Genomic DNA, 16,125 nt, shown 5'->3' with positions numbered 1-16,125 from the left:
TGGCGTGGAGGTGGGTGAGGTTTCGGACAGCCATGAAGCGCACTACACACTGGCCATCCAAGTGGTACCCAACACTCTCCAACATGTGTAAAGGGGCCTTGAGATGCAAGCGGAGCCAGAGACTTAACCAAGAGAGATCCTTAGGTAAAGGGGCCTTGAGATGCAACCGGAGCCAGAAACTTAAACAAGAGAGATCCTTGGGATACATATGCTAACCCACGTCTCTCTCTTTGATCCTGCAGGAGGAGAACATCAGGATCATGGATGCTGGTGATTTAGCGACATGCCTCATCGCTTACAGGGAGCAGAGGAGAAGGAGAAGAAAGTGACGGAGGTGCCTGTCTCACCGATGGGAGGAGCACTAGCTTCAAGCTGAAGGTGCAGCAGGTCCTGCTATGCATGTAGCTGCAGATCCACAGTGAGCCGTCACTCATAGGCACCTCGCTAGACCCAGGGTCTATAGATGCCGCTTGAAATTCCTGCAGGTGACCATGAGCCAGTGTCGTTGAAGACTGCACATGCCTAGGGAACTGGTCAGTCCCACATGCTGCCTGCTGCAGGATTTGGCGCCACGGGGACATGGAGGGCATCGACTGCCAGTAGCCGTGAAAGTGACCATGGCGCTCAATTTTTATGCCGGGCTTCCAGGGTTCCACAGGTGACCTGTGTGGGATCTTGCAAGCCTCTGTGCACAAGTGCATCCATGAGGTCACGGACAACACCTTTGCGAAGGCGCAGGTTGCATTTCGACCGGGATCTGGCCAGCCAGGAAGCAAGAGCACTGGGATTTGCAGTGATCTCTGGTTTTCCATTGACTGCACTCATGTAGCGCTTAGATCTCCATGACAACAAGAAGTCCACTATGTCAACTGCAAGGGCTTCCACTTGCTGAATGTTCAGCTGGTATGTGACCACCACAAACACATCCTGCAGGTCTGCGCACGATTCCCAGAAAGCATCCGCGACTCCTACATTCTCAGCAGATCCCTGACATCTTCCAGGGTCCACAGAGGCCCAGGGACAAGGGCTGCCCACAGAGGACGTGGCTGATGATGCCCGTGTGATGGCCTCGGACAGCAGCAGAGCAACGGTATATTGAGGCTCATGCTGAGACCCGGGCTTTGGTGGAGCAAATGATAGGCATATTGAAAATTAGGTTCTGGTGCCTGGACAGGTCTCTGCATTACAATCCCCAGAGGGCATTGTGCATCATCATATCTTATTGCGCACTACACAACCTGTTGCTGTAACGGGGGGAGCACCTGGCTGAGGATGAGATGGAAGAACTGCACATCTCCTCAGGTGAGGAGGATGTTGAAGGGGATGAGGGGGATGAGGTCCTCGAAGGCAGGGAAACCGGCCATGAGGCTATCGCATGGCCAGGTGAGGCAGGCGTGCTTGGGAGGCCCTCATAGCTGCAAGATTCATGGGAGATGATGACGAGATGCAATGACCACAGTCCTGATATCCACACCTTGCTTATGTCAACGTTTGACTCCTGTGTGGCTGAGGGTAGCTCACATACCCTCAGTACTCAGGCTCATGTCATAAAGACGCCGTGGAGCCCCTAATAGTTGCAACGTTCCAGGAGGATGATGACGACATGCAGTAAGGACACTTCATAGATCATCACATTGTCTCTGTGAACACCTGACTCCTGTGTGGCTGAGGGCAGCTCGCTTGCGGCTTGAGATCAGGGTCATATCATGGAGGCGCAGTCGTGAAACTTTAAATGCACCTGATCCTTTGTCCCGTCTTCAGCACCTGAGCCCTTCAGGAGCACAATGTCACTGGACACAGATGTTGAAGAGATGGGGGCCAGCCCCACCTTAAAGGTGCTGAGAGCACACAGAGAAAATGGCAGAACTCTGTAAGACATGCTGCAGTGATTGTAAGTGAAAACATTTCCTACTGTTGCGGGGATCATGTGACTGTGCAGACAAAACAGCCCTAAGTGCAGGGAATATTAGGGGTAGAGCTTTTTAGCCTTAGTCCTGGAACATGCTTGTAGCCTCATCTGGAGTCTGTATATAAAGATTATTGTTTCTTATGTCGTGAAGATATTAATGTAAATAATGTTATTGGAAATTATTTTTAAATTGGTCTTGTAGTAGGATCTGTGTCTGTTGGTGTGTCTGTGTCTGTCTTAATTTGATTAAAGCCAAATAGCCTGGGTGCTTTGATGTATAGTAGTTTTGAAACATTATTTGGGTGAACAGTAAGGAGAACAGTAAGGTAAAGAATACATTTTCATTTGTTTAATAAACCATTCAAAAGAAGGGAGTAAAATCTTGCACCTAGCTATGAGACACCAAGCAATGTGTTTATATTACTAATAAAATTGGTGCTATGAAAGGAGTTTTATTGTTAGAAGAGGTGGAGTTCAAAGACCTAGTGATACCATGAGAATTTATATTCAAAGAGGTTTAAAGAAAGGATTCATGTATGTGCAGGTCAGAGGCATGTAATATCTAAGCAGCCTGTAAGCTCTACAACTGTCTGCAACGGAAGCAAATTGAAAGGAATCTCATTTTGAATTCATAAGATCAAATGTGCTTTGCCTGGTGTCTGTTTAAAGCTTATGGGTTGTTGTTGCCTTGGTGAAGATTTACCTGGGAATGATTAATTTGGGGATTTGTTTAAAAGTTATTATGCTAGTAATTTGTAGACATGTGTATGTGTTTAATTAGATGTTAAATAAATAAATGTTTAAGTTAGTTTTATATAAAAAAAACCTCTTGCGTCTTGGTGGTTTTATTCCAGCATCTCAAACATACCAATTGAAAATATAGGCAATGACAGTTGTTCAAGTTTCCCACTGGGATTTAAACAACTCAGCCTATACAAACTGCTGTATTATAACATTTATTAAGAAACCCATCCTGCACTCCCAAGTTTATCACAATTGGCGACAAGGATAAATAGTGCTGACACAGTACCTTGCCTTGTGACTGTGAATATTTCGATTTTTTTAAGGGAAGAAAGAAAATAAGTATTCTCACCAGCAATGCCTCTCTTCAGCAAAATTGACACATACAACTCATCCGTCGAGGACTGGAGTCAATATATTGAATGATTAGGTTTCTACTTTCTAGCTAACGAAATAACGGCGGAGGGGAAACAGAAGGCAATTCTTGTGAGTGTCTGAGGGGACAAAACCTATAACCTAATCCGTAGCTTGGCGGCTCAGAAAGTGCCAAATTCCAGATTCTTCATGGAGTTGGTCAACCTTGTGAAAGGACATTTTCAGCCTAAACCCTCAATGATCATGTAAAGATTCAAGTTTAACTCTCAAGCAAGCATTCCCGTTGAGTTGATCGCAACATACATCGCAATGTTAAAACAGTTCATGGAGCACTGTGACTGCGGTGATACTTTAAACAACATGTTGCAAGATCGTTTACTTTGCGGCGTACACAACGACGCCATTCAGCGCTGTTTGCTTTCAGAAGTTGAGATAGACATGAAGTGCATCATGGAGATAGCGCCAGCATTGGAGAATGCTGAGTGGGACTTGCAGGCTTTGCAGAATGTACAACATGGCAACGTTTTGCAGCTAGGGCTGGAACCTGCCGCCTTGCAGGCCGCGAAGACCAGGGAGGTTACCGCGAAGCAGGACATGGTCCCTACTGATACATAAATAAAAAAAGAAATACCGGAAGCAGCTCACCAGTAAGCCAGAAGTTAAAGTGTTACCGTTCTGGGGGAAATCATGCACCTGAAGTCTGTAGATTTAAGGAGGCAGAATGCCACTACTGCCACAAAAAAGGGCTTTTGTTAAACAGTACAGGACTAGATCAAGGCAACTGCTCAGTCATCAGACCAAGTTAAATAAAGTGCACAATATGGATGAGCCAGAAGTTACTGAGGCTGACGTTTATTCCCTACACAATCTGAAGGCCAGGAAAACTGAACCAATCACTTACACTTCAAGTAAATGGAAAGCCTCTGCTCATGGAGGTTGACACAGGAGCATCGACCACAGTGGTGGGAGATCACACCTTCAAATACCTCAGAGAAGGTACTCAGCTGTTGGGTTTGGGGAAAACCGCTGCTCAGTTAAAAATATATACAGGAGAAACAATACAGGTGAAATGCATCACCTTTCTGCCTGTATCATACAGACAACAGACAGCTCAGCTGCCAATAATTGTTGTAGCAGGAAAAGGAACTAGACTTCTGGGCCATGATTGGTTGAAAGAAATCAAACTAAACCGGTTGGAAGTTTTTCAGGTCACAACAAGGAGAAATCCTGAGTTGACAAGGGAATATGGTGGTGTCTTTTGGAATGAGATAGATGAACTGAAGGACCTTCACGGGAAGCGAGGTTCCCTCAGGTCAGAGTTGGTTCCATGGGAAAATCGTGAAAAGAAGCAGAATTAATGCAGTGCCACTCTGAACCAACTGAAGAAACAGTTGGAAGAAAAAACCCAATAGTGTTTGGTGTTCCAAGAGGAAGCCAAAGATACAAACAAAAAACAGAAGAACTGAAGAATCAGTTAATGGAGGCAGAAGAGGCATTAGAAAGAAAAGTCATGGAACTTCCCAAGATGCAAATGGGTAACTCAACCCCCAAACTGAACCAAGTTAAGGTTTCACCAGAGAGTAATTTGGCCATCTGTGAAATCAAAATGAAAGATGAGACAAAACATTGTGGCCAGCACAAAAATCAAAAACAGAAATCAAATCTGAAAAGCCAGCCGGATATGTATCTAGGACCCTTTCTGAAGCCAAGAAATGATATCGCACATTGAAAAAGAGGGCTTATCTATCGGATTTGGAGTAAAAAAGTTCTATCAATACTTGCACAGTCAATTCACCATAGTGTCAGGTCACAAGCCACTGTTAGGATTGTTTAGTGAAGATAAGGCAATCCGACCAATACCCTCTGCTAGAATTCAAAGATGTGCTTTAATTTTGTCCACACATGATCTTTAAGCACACTTTAAGCACCGTCCGGGCGTGCATATAGCAAATACAGACGCCATCAGTCATCTCCCTTTGCCAGATAATATTGCACATGTCCCAGTAACTCAAGAGGTAGTACTTACATTGAATTTCCTGGACTCCTCACCAGTCTGCGCGAGACAGAAAAAGAATTGGATAAATAGGGATGCAATTTTAGCAAGAGTCCAGGAACAGGTATTACAAGGATGGTCAAATGCACAAGTCCCTGAAGAATTAAAATTATTCTTTGTACATAGATCCAAAGTGAGTTGTCAAGATGGTATCTTGTTATGTGGAGCGAGAGTCATTGTCCCTTTACGGGAAAGAGAACCATTGTTGGAAGAACTCCATAGAGCACATCCTCGTATTTTGAAAATGAAGTAGCTTGCATTAAGTTATGTCTGGTGGCCAGGTATATACAGTGATATAGAAAAAATGGTGAAACACTGTCTCCAGTGCCAGCGACAGCAGAAGTTGCCCGTTTCAACTCCACTGCATCTGTGGGAGCGGCCTGGTCGACCCTGGGTTAGACATATAGACTATATAGATCCATTTCTAGGTACCATGTTACTTGTGATTATCGACGCATATTCCAAATGGATGTAAGTGTTTGAAGTGAGATCACCCACTTTGTCTGCAACCATTGAAAACCTGCACCAGAGTTTCAGTGTTCATGTTTGACCTGAAGTTATTGTGTCAGACAATTGTACTGCTTTCACTAGCACTGAATTCCAAAGATTCATGAACCTAAATGGGATTAAACACATTGGAACAGCACTGTACCATCCCTCCTCCAATGGGTGAGCAAAAAGTGTAGCACAAACTTATGAAACTGGCATGAAGAAACTAATAGAGGGAACATTAGAGGTGCAAATCTCAAAATTTCTGTTCAACTATCGCACAACTCCTCATGTGACCACTGGTTTAACACCTTCAGAATTGTTTATGAAGCACCGACTTCATACAAGATTGAGTCTCGTATTCCCTAATTTAGAGAGGAAGGTGGAGAGAAACCAGGGAAGTCAGAAAATGAATCATGATGTTCACAGTAAAGCCGAGAGTTTACTGTGGGAGAGACAGTTTTTGTACAAAATTTTGCAATTGGACTGAGATGGGTCCCTGCTACAATCGTCTCTGAAATAGGACCTTTATCTTATCAGTTAAAAGTGGAAAACAGGATTGTTCAGAAACATGTGGATCACCTCAGAAGTTGAGAAACCCTCCAACAACCAGTTAGTCCACCTGAAATCGAAGTCAAATCTTCAACCCCTGAGGTGCCAGATCACCAAAGAATAGACATACCGGATGTCTCTGTTAAAGTAAATAATTCTGAACTTCCATTGCCTAAGGATGTTCTTAATGCTGCCGTTCCTGTGCAAGTCAATCCAACGGATAAACCTCCAGTTGTAGAGTTGTGCCGCCCTCCCCGAATCCAAAAACCTCCTCAAAGACTAGATTTATAATGGCATGAATTGTATATCATTGTGTATAATATGGGTTAAGATATTTTTGTAAATAAGAGGGTAAAACAAAATTAAAGGCGGAGGAATGTAGTAATTGTAAGTTAAACCATTTCTTACTGTTCTGGGAATCATGTAACTATGCAGATGAATCAGCCCTAAGTGCAGGGAATCTTAGGGCTGGAGCTTTTTAGCCTTGGTCTTGAAACATGCATATAGCCACACCTGGAGTCAGCAAATAAAGTTTATTGTTTCTTACAAGAAACCCATCCTGCAACCTAAGTTTATTACACCTGCCCACGACATTCTGGCAGTAATGACAAGCACCATCAAGGTGCAGGCACCACTGATATGTCCAGTGAGTGTGAAGCTGGACCATCATTTTGCTGTGAAGGTTACACACTGCATAGGGAAGAGGCCCTGGACTGAGACATCTACCTTTATCTTGTGCAGGAACCAAGTTTTCACATCTGAATGATACAAACATCACTCATCAGAACAAGGAGCCATAGGCAAGGAGACATTCTTGGGAGTTTGTTTACAATAGTGAACATTATGTACAAGTGATTAACACCTGTACCCACATGCTGCAATTACATCTTCTTAACTTTCCTAACCCTGTGCCAAGTCTTGGCATTCCCCTGACATCCACAGTGGAGGTGGAGGCAGCCTGCTGACTGCTACACCCTGTTCTGTGATGACCTTGGCAGGCGTCCTCGGAGGGCTGAGACCTGGAAGGCCCTGGCCTGCTTTGGGTATCCTGCTGTGAGCCAGCTGCAGCCTCCTCTACCTGTGGAGCTGGAGATGCTGAGGTCACAGGAAGAGGGGATTTGGATCGGTTGGACATTCCCGGAGTCACCTGCGTGGATGGCCTCCAGGCTTCGAGCTGCTGATCTTCCTCCCTGTGGGTGCCCGCGGCCCTGGCTGACCCCTTGAGGAGAAGGGGAAGCTGGAGTGAGATCGAGCTGCCCCACACCCTCTCACTTTGACACTGTTGGAGGCCAACTGTGGCGTAAGCAATGGAGTTCAGCCCATGCAGTGCAGTGCAGGACCGATGTCCTGGACCAAGCTCTCCATGGCAGCCGCCACCTTGCCAAAGTTGACTTCGGTACATCAGCATGTCGGTGCTATCACCTCAGACTGAAAAAGGACAGACTCCTCCATCATCCCTTGCAATCTGAGGAGTGCACCAGACATCCCTTCCTGATGTTCCCATGATTGCCTTTGCAGCTGTAGCAACCAATTGAGGATCGAGCCCAGGGGCTCATCATCTGACTCGGACTCAGCACACGGGATGAGGCAGTGATCTCCAGAGGAACTTAGGCCAATGGAGATGTGAGGGTGTGTGTGAGAGAGTGAGTGGTGATGTCCCTTGAGCTGGCAGTGAGTGAGATGTCAGCGAATGTGTGATGGGCTTCAGTATGTAAATTTAGAGTGATGAGATGGTTGACATACCCTAGTGACACGGACGAGATCATTCAATCTTTTTCTGCATTGGATGGCCGACCTTTTGTGTGTGGCGTTGGCACTGACCACCACTACCACCACCTCCCAAGCTGGAGTGGTGAGACTGATGGGCCTCCCATGGCCAGAGCGGGGGTAGAGGACATTGCGCCAGGCCTCCGCAGAGTCCAATAGTGTCCCAGGGATGCGTTACTGAATCGGACGGCTGCAATCTTCTTGGCTTTTGGGGCCATGTCTTCACTGGAGCAGTCCCGGACTGCAAGCATTGAGAACTGTGCGCATGGCTGCAGTTTCAATATGGCGCCCAGAGTGAGGATGCAGTGAGGTAAAGGTGTGGCAGGCAAATCGGAGGCTGCTCGTCAGCGAGCCGGTGTGTTTCGCATGGCTGCATAATTTATGAAGTGGGAAGGGGATGATATGGTGCGAAAATCCACCATTGCAGCCAGCAGGTAAAACGTCGTTTCTCACGCCTGCTACCGCAATTAGTGCAAATCTGGGATGATTCCATCCATGGAAGCCATCCACCCTGGCAGGTTAAAATTCTCCCGAGGATTATAAAGCCTGGGATCATGCCATATGTACCATCAGATACCAGCCATTCCAACTCTTTCAGGGTTATCTTAACAAAACATCAGCAGGGGCTGGAGGGTGGGGTAGGTGTCTGGAGGCTCTTCGCTAAGAATGTTCCCCCTTTGTGGGCCTAGTGTTTTATATAACGGCCTGGTTTTATAATCTACACTTCTATTAATAATAAAAGCAGAAAATGCTGGAAACATTCGGCAGGCCTGGCTGCCTCTATGGAGCGAGAAGCAGAGAGCTTTGACTGACAAAAAGTTCCAGGTCAAAGGTGTAGCACAACTCTTGTATAGCCTCATGAGTAAAGGACAATTTTTTTATGCATTGATTGCAGCTGAATGTGACATGGGTTGCTTTGCTCTGTAGATATGGGGGTCAGGTGCCAGTGCTGATTGTTTCATTTGGTGTGTCTGCATTCCTCCTCTTAAAACCTCTTCTTCCTTTAAAAAGCACAAGCAACAGGCAATCCTTCAGCCTCCTCTACTGAATGATAATTGATACAAAAATGGAACAATGAAACTGGCAGCAAGATTTGGTGATTAAAAATGAAATCCAAAATACTGGCAGTGAGTCTTCAGAAGCAAAGTCACATCAATTTAAAAAATCTATGAGTTCTCCCTTTAAATGTATTTTCTCTCTTAAGCTCTCATCTAGTAAGTTTGTGTGTCTCTTATAAACCAGTGTTCTTCATAACAGTGGGGATGGAAGCAGAAATACAGGATTTCGACTGACTGACATCGGACCAACATATAACTGTTTATATGTAGCAGGCAGTATTTGAATTGACAATCCCAGCTTCTTACCTCACTAGAGAGCAAAATATTAATGGATATTGACAGGAGCAGGGTTTTAGTGGGACATATAACTAAATTGACATATACAATGTAGATTCATCAAGATAGCTCATTGACAAATTGTTCTGGGCAGATATTTAACAAGGCATCTCACTAACCCATGGCTCCAGTTAAAGAAGGGCTAGTGCCCTGGATAACATTCTGCCCTCAACCAATACTCTAAAGTAGACCAAGAGGTCACTGCCATTCATGAGGTTCCGCAAAAAATAGCTGGAAAGAGAGAGTATAATATAAAGTATGTAGTATAAAGAGTTAATAGCTATTATGCTAATAGCTAGAGTGCATCATCAGTGATGTCAGATGATGCCAGATCACATGTAACTGGAACCTGGGCGAGGGAGGAAGGTTCTAATAGATTCCTGGTGAAGCTTATCATTGTAAATAGTGTAAATAGTCAATAAATGTTCACTTGTTGGCAACAGCATGGTCTCCAGTTCTCTTCTGTCGAAGACACCCAGAACCCAGTCGTGATATTAATACAGTGTCCACAGGCCAGGATTTATCACTGCACACCCTGCAATTATTCAGTGGCACTGGGGTGGATTCTGCCATTTTTAGGCCTCCTCTATTTTTCTATCAGAGGTGATGTATAATATCTCCACCCCAGTATAGGTGTACTGTCATCTTAATCATATAACAGAAATGAATCAGATGGCTAAATCAAGAGAATTAAGAAACCAAATTCCAAGTCTCTCTGTCCATTAAATGTTTTCAACTTCTGTCCTCTTTTTCCTTCCTTCCTTTCCGTTTGCCTTCCTCTATCCTCTGCACTATTCCCCACTCCTTTCCCCTTTCCTTTTTCCCATTTCCCTCTCCCCTGTTTTCTCTTTCTCCCTCTTTCTCCCTCTCTCCCCTTTTCCCTCCATCCATTGCCTTTTCACTCTCCCACACCGACACTGGTTCTATTATCTTTCACTTTTTGACTTTGCTCTTCCTGATGGGATTTCGCTACCCATGTGCACCCTGTCCAGTAGCTCTTTCAATTATTTTTGTTATTTAGATTGAATCACTTTGTGCGGCTTTCTGTCTAATTATATCATTCTTTTCCATTTCCACAAAAAGCTCTTTGTAAGAGATTCTGGATAGTAATCAAGAATAGTTTATGTCAAAAGATTGTTTGGCACCAAAGGAAGATGTCAAATAAAATTCTTTATACCACACAATAAACAGGATTGTCTGAGTTACAGAATGGGGTGTGCTGTTGTAAAATCATTAGATCCTATTAAAAAACCATGTTAATTGATAACTAAGTGTAAGAGGAAGCAGAAAGGCTTATTCATTTCATTTTCCTCCATTTTCCTCCGTTAACTTCAATCACAGGATAACAAGTTGCCCAAGGCAGTAGTCAATGAGATTAAATGGGATTGCAAGTCACGCATGTACTGACAAAACAACGCTGCAAAACATTTAAAACTGTAAAGCTCCATTTGTTGTCTGTGGTTTGCCACGGACCATTCATGGGTTTTAGAAAGCTTAAAAGAGCATGATGAGTTATGGTGATGTCACAGAAACAACGTTGAAAAATAGCCGGGGAGAAGTTTATTGGCGCAAATGTCATACGAACGTCTGTTCAAACAATGGTACTCATAATTCTGGTTTTGTTTAGACATCTATTTATGCGTGTTTGTATCATTAAGCATACAGATGAGAAAGGAAATAGATTAAAAACAAATGTTCTCCCTTCTTGAACTTCACTGAATCCTCACTCAGATATAACTTTAAAAAAATGTCAACAAGAGATAAAGCAAGTCTTTCCTAATTTTAGATACTGTTATGTTCCTTCTGTTGGGTCACTTTGCTCGCGGACATGGTTGTACACCTATCTACCGGTGGGTGAGTTAGTAAACAATATACTGCCGACACAGAGACTAATATAAGATGAAGCACATGCTCTTTATTTACACATGTGACAGAGCACTAACACAATGTGTGCTTCACCAACTAGACCCTATTCTAAACTACTGATTAACATTGTAGCCCGCGCTACACAGCCATTGGGTAATACAGTCACGTGGTCAATCTGCTCACATTCACTTAAAGGTGTATTGCACCTCAGATTACTACATCCCTCCCCCTTTACTTAAAAGTACAATTTACAATCTTTACAATATACCAGGAGTCACCTGTCCAGTAGGAACCTGTAAGTTTGTCTCTTCGACTCTCTCAGGCTCAACGGATCCTACAGGCACTTCCAAACCAAGTGAAGTACCTTCCACATGTGATGTAGACTCCAACGGGAATGTTTGGCACATGCTTTCTTGTAGACCTGTTTCCCTTTTCCTGAGGTGATCTATGTGTCTCCTAATTATCCAAACTTAGATCGATACATGATAGGACAGGGGTCCTGTCACTGCACTAACTTCACCTGGTAGCCATTTGGGCCCATCTCCAAAGTTCTTTGCAAAAGCTGCGTCTCCAACAGTGAAGTTTATTTCACGGCAGTGGTAATCATGTCCATTTTTCTGGGCCTCCTGATTTCTCTCTAGCCTCCCCCCTAAATTCAGCCTTATGAGACTCAAACGCATCCTGAGACGTCTCTTTATCAATAGCTCTGCAGGGTCAATACTGGTGGTTGTGTGTGGTGTAGTCCTACAGCTGAGTAGGAAACATGATAACCTAGTTGCCATCCAGTTTTTTTATGCCAGACTTGAAGGCCTGTACTGCCCTCTCGGCTAAACCATTGGATGCAGGGTGGTATGGTGAGGTCTTAAGATGTGTTATGCCATTGAGACCTGTAAATCTTTGGAATTCCCCGCTGGTGAATGCCATTCCATTATCAAACACTATTATCTCCGGTAACCTGTGTATCACAAAACTCTGATGCAATCTGTCTATGGTGGCAGCAGATGTGGATGATCTCACCTTGGATACATCCATCCACTTGGAGTGAACGCCTATAATCAAGAGGAACATTGTGCCCAAAAAAGGCCCCATGTAATCAATATTGAGGTGGACCCAGGCCTTCCTGGCCATTCCCAGGAATGCAGTGGAGCAGAAGGGGGCAATTTCTGTACCTGTTGGCTTTGCATGCAGCTGTTGACCAAGTTTTTGATTTCTGTGTCCATCCCTGGCCACCATAAGTAGCTGCACGCCAACATTTTCATTCTAGAGCTGCTGGGATGAGCACAATGCAATTCAGTCAATAATGGTTGTCTTCCTCTCGGAAGCACAATGACTCTTGCTCCCCACAGCAAGATGCCATCCTGGCAGGTGAGCTCGTATCTCTTATTAAAATAGGGCTTCATTTCATCCAACTTTGGCTCGTTAGACCATCCCTGTAAGACTTGTTCCCTGACGTGAGGCAAAACTGGGTCGCGGTCTGTCCACTCCCTTATTTGTTTGGCACATACTGGTAATGAATCCAGAAAGTTTAATAACAAGACAGGTTCTTGAAGGATGGGGACGTTCATATCGCTGTCTTTTAGAGGTAATTGGCTCAGTGTGTCAGCATTTGCAATCTGGCTTCCCAGCCGGTGGATAAAAGTATATTCGTAAGCAGCTAGAATCAGTGCCCACCTTTGGATGCGTGCCAAGGCAATTGGAGGTAATTCCCTATCTTCCCTGAACAAGCCTAGTAATGGCTTGTGATCGGATACAATGGTGAAGTGGGGACCATGGATGTATTGGTGGAACTTCTTAACGCCAAATACAATGGATAAACTTTCTTTCTCTATTTGTGAGTATCTTCATTCTACCACACTTCGTGTTCTTGAGACGTAAGCAATGGGCTGTTCGGAGCCATCCGCCATCCAGTGGGAGACTACTGCCCCTACTCCGTAAGGGGATGCATTGCAGGTCAAAATTCATTCTTTCTTTGGGTCAAAATGTACCAGCAGGGCTGATGAATGTAGCAGCTGTTTTACTGTCATAAAAGCCTGTTGTTGTGTCCATCCCTGGCCACCATAAGTCCACCTGTGGTTTTTCTTGAGCAAACTGTATAATGGAGCCAGTACTGTTGACAAATTTGGGAGAAAACAATCATAATAGTTAATCATTCCCAAGAAGGACTTGAGTTCTATGGTGGTTTGTGGTGCTGGCGCCTCACAAATAACTCTCACCTTGTCTTCTACTGGCTGAAGGCCCTGCGAGTCAACCCTATGACCCAGGTAAACCACTTCTTTTTCTTGGAAGATCCACTTTTCCCTTTTCAAACATACTCAGCCGTATGAGAAATGCTTCAATATCTCTTCCAGTTTAGCCTGGTGTTCTTCGTCAGTTAGTCCCGTTACTAGGACATCATCAATATAAACGATAACATGGGGTAGATGTTGAAGTAAATTTTCCATAGTCCATTGGAAAATGGCACAAGCCAATGAGACTCCAAAGGGTAAGCTGGTATATTGGTATAAACCCGTGTGTGTTGATAGTCACAAAATCCCAAGAGCCCTTTTCTAGCTCGACTAGCTGATAAGTGTGGCTCATGTCGAGTTTCATATATGCGGTTCCCCCTGCCATCAACTTTTGGTACAGGATGCCTGTCAAGTCTGGCCACTTTGTTAACGGTCAACTTGTAGTCCCCGCATATTCGCACACTCTGGTCTGGCTTTAATACTAGAACTATGAGTGCTGTCCATTCGGAAAATTGTACAGGTAGTAAGACACTCAACCTTTCCAGCCTGCCTAATTCAACGTCAACTTTTTCTCGTAATGCATAGGGGACTGGCCTCGCCTTCAAGTGTCTGCGGGTTGCCCCGGTATCCATGTGGATTTTAGCCTGCAGCCCTTGAGTCTTCCCGAGCTCTTCCCTGAACACAGAGGCGTATTTCTATAATAATTTTTGCTGATCTTTCATTCTGAGTTGAAAACTCTCAGTCCACACCAACTTTATTTCCTTAAGCCAGTTTCAACCCAGTAGACCTGGGCCCTCCCCTGCTATCACTATCAGGGGTAAATTAACAGACTGGCTTCCATACTGTACTGGAGCTTTGCATATACCTCTTACTGGTATGTCTTCACTAGTTTACAACTTTAATTTAGCATCTGTATCTTCCAGATTTAGTGAGTGGTTTCCTCCATCCAGATATTTGAACGTATGTTCCCCTATAACTGTCGTGGATGCCCCCTTATCCACGTCCATTCGGATGGGTTTTCCGTTGACTTTCACTGTCACATAGATTGGCTCTGTTTTACCCATTTTTAAGTTGTGTAGTGAGTAAATATCTGACTCTGTTTCTTCTGGTTCCTCTACTATGTGGATTTCATGATTTCTACCTTTTCGTTTAAAATTTTGTCTCAATCTGTCTTTACAATATCGCATAATGTGCCAATTATGGTGGCAGTAGAAATATTCGGATCTTTTAATTTGTCATTCATTTGCAGGCTGCCAGGTTCCATTGCTGCCGTTATTATTGTGGGTTTTCTCTGTTAAGCCATTGCTTTCTGCTGGTCTGTTAATGGTGGCTGTTTCCTGGTTTTCGCAGAGCCCAGCGCTTCCGTGTCATTTCTAACCGGTGCTTCCTCCCGACACGAAGGATGGCGCCATTTTGTGCTCCCTTAATTGCTCCTGAATCCCTAACTGCGCTCTCCATTGCAAGTGCCAACTCCAGCACCATGCTGAAGTCTAAAATCACTTCTGACAGCAACCTTTTTGAATGACATCTTCATGAATCCCACATACTAATTGGTCTCTTAATGTGTCGTTAATTGATGTCCCGAACTCACAGTGCTCTGTCAGTTGTTTTAAGGCTGCTACATAGCAAGCCACTGTCTCTCCAGGGGCGCGGCGCCTCGAATTAAATTTAAAACGCTGCGTTGTTACCAAGGATTTTGGCTGAAGGTGACTTTTCACAAGATTCACCAACTCATCAAAGCTCTTGGAATCTGGGGCATTGGGTGCTGTTAGACTACGAATTAGGCCGTGGGTTTTACTGCCACATGTCGATAGGAGGATCGCCCGCCTCTTCTCTCCCAATATATCGTTGGCCAAAAAGAAGAATGTGAGGCGTTCAATATAATGTGACCAGTCGTCAGTGGTCTGATCAAACGGTTCAATACAGCCAAACTGTGGCATACTGGAGAGAGATAACTTCAACAACTATGGTGAGGGCTGTACTTACAGTCGACCTGCAAGGCACAGCTGATCCACTTCAGTGGAATTTTCTCAGCTTTCCTTGGTGTCGTCAACTGGTCATGTTTTGCTTCATCCCCAGTCGTTATGTTCCTTCTGTTGAGTCACTTTGTTCGCGAACACAGTTGCATGCCTATTTACCAGTGGGTGAGTTGGCAAACAATATACTGCAGACACAGAGATCAATATAAGATGAAGCACATGCTGTTTATTAACACAAGTAACAGAGCACTAACACAATGTCTGCTCCTCAAACCAAACCCTATTCTAACCTACTGAATAACATTGTAGCCCGCGCTACAAAGTCATTGGGTAATACAGTCACGTGGTCAATCTGCTCACCTTCTCTTAAAGGTGTATTGCACCTCAGATTACCACAGATACGCTCTCTGATTATACAGCTATCATTTCCTGGCCAATCTCTTTCCTGTAATTAATAAAGCACATATCACACTGAGATGTTTCACACAGTTGCTCTTCATGTACATCGTCATGTTACATAAGGAAATACAGCAGCTAGTCTTCAACAGCATGCCACAAAAAGCAATGCATTTCAATGTTGGGGCAAATATCGGAGAGAGGGAAGAGTGGCGAAGAATGAATGCATTATGGCAGCAATGTGGAATCACAGTGTTGGCGGTCTTCACAGACTAGCTGCACATTGAGACAACGGTAGTTCTTACAGTTGGCAGAAGTGCCATTGATTTCAATGGGAGCCAACAGGGCAATGTTAGTGTATTGAATGTGCCTTGCACCT

Source organism: Cetorhinus maximus, chromosome 12 (assembly GCF_964194155.1).
Source record: "Cetorhinus maximus chromosome 12, sCetMax3.hap1.1, whole genome shotgun sequence".
Taxonomy (NCBI): domain Eukaryota; kingdom Metazoa; phylum Chordata; class Chondrichthyes; order Lamniformes; family Cetorhinidae; genus Cetorhinus; species Cetorhinus maximus.
This window is presented reverse-complemented; position numbering follows the sequence as displayed.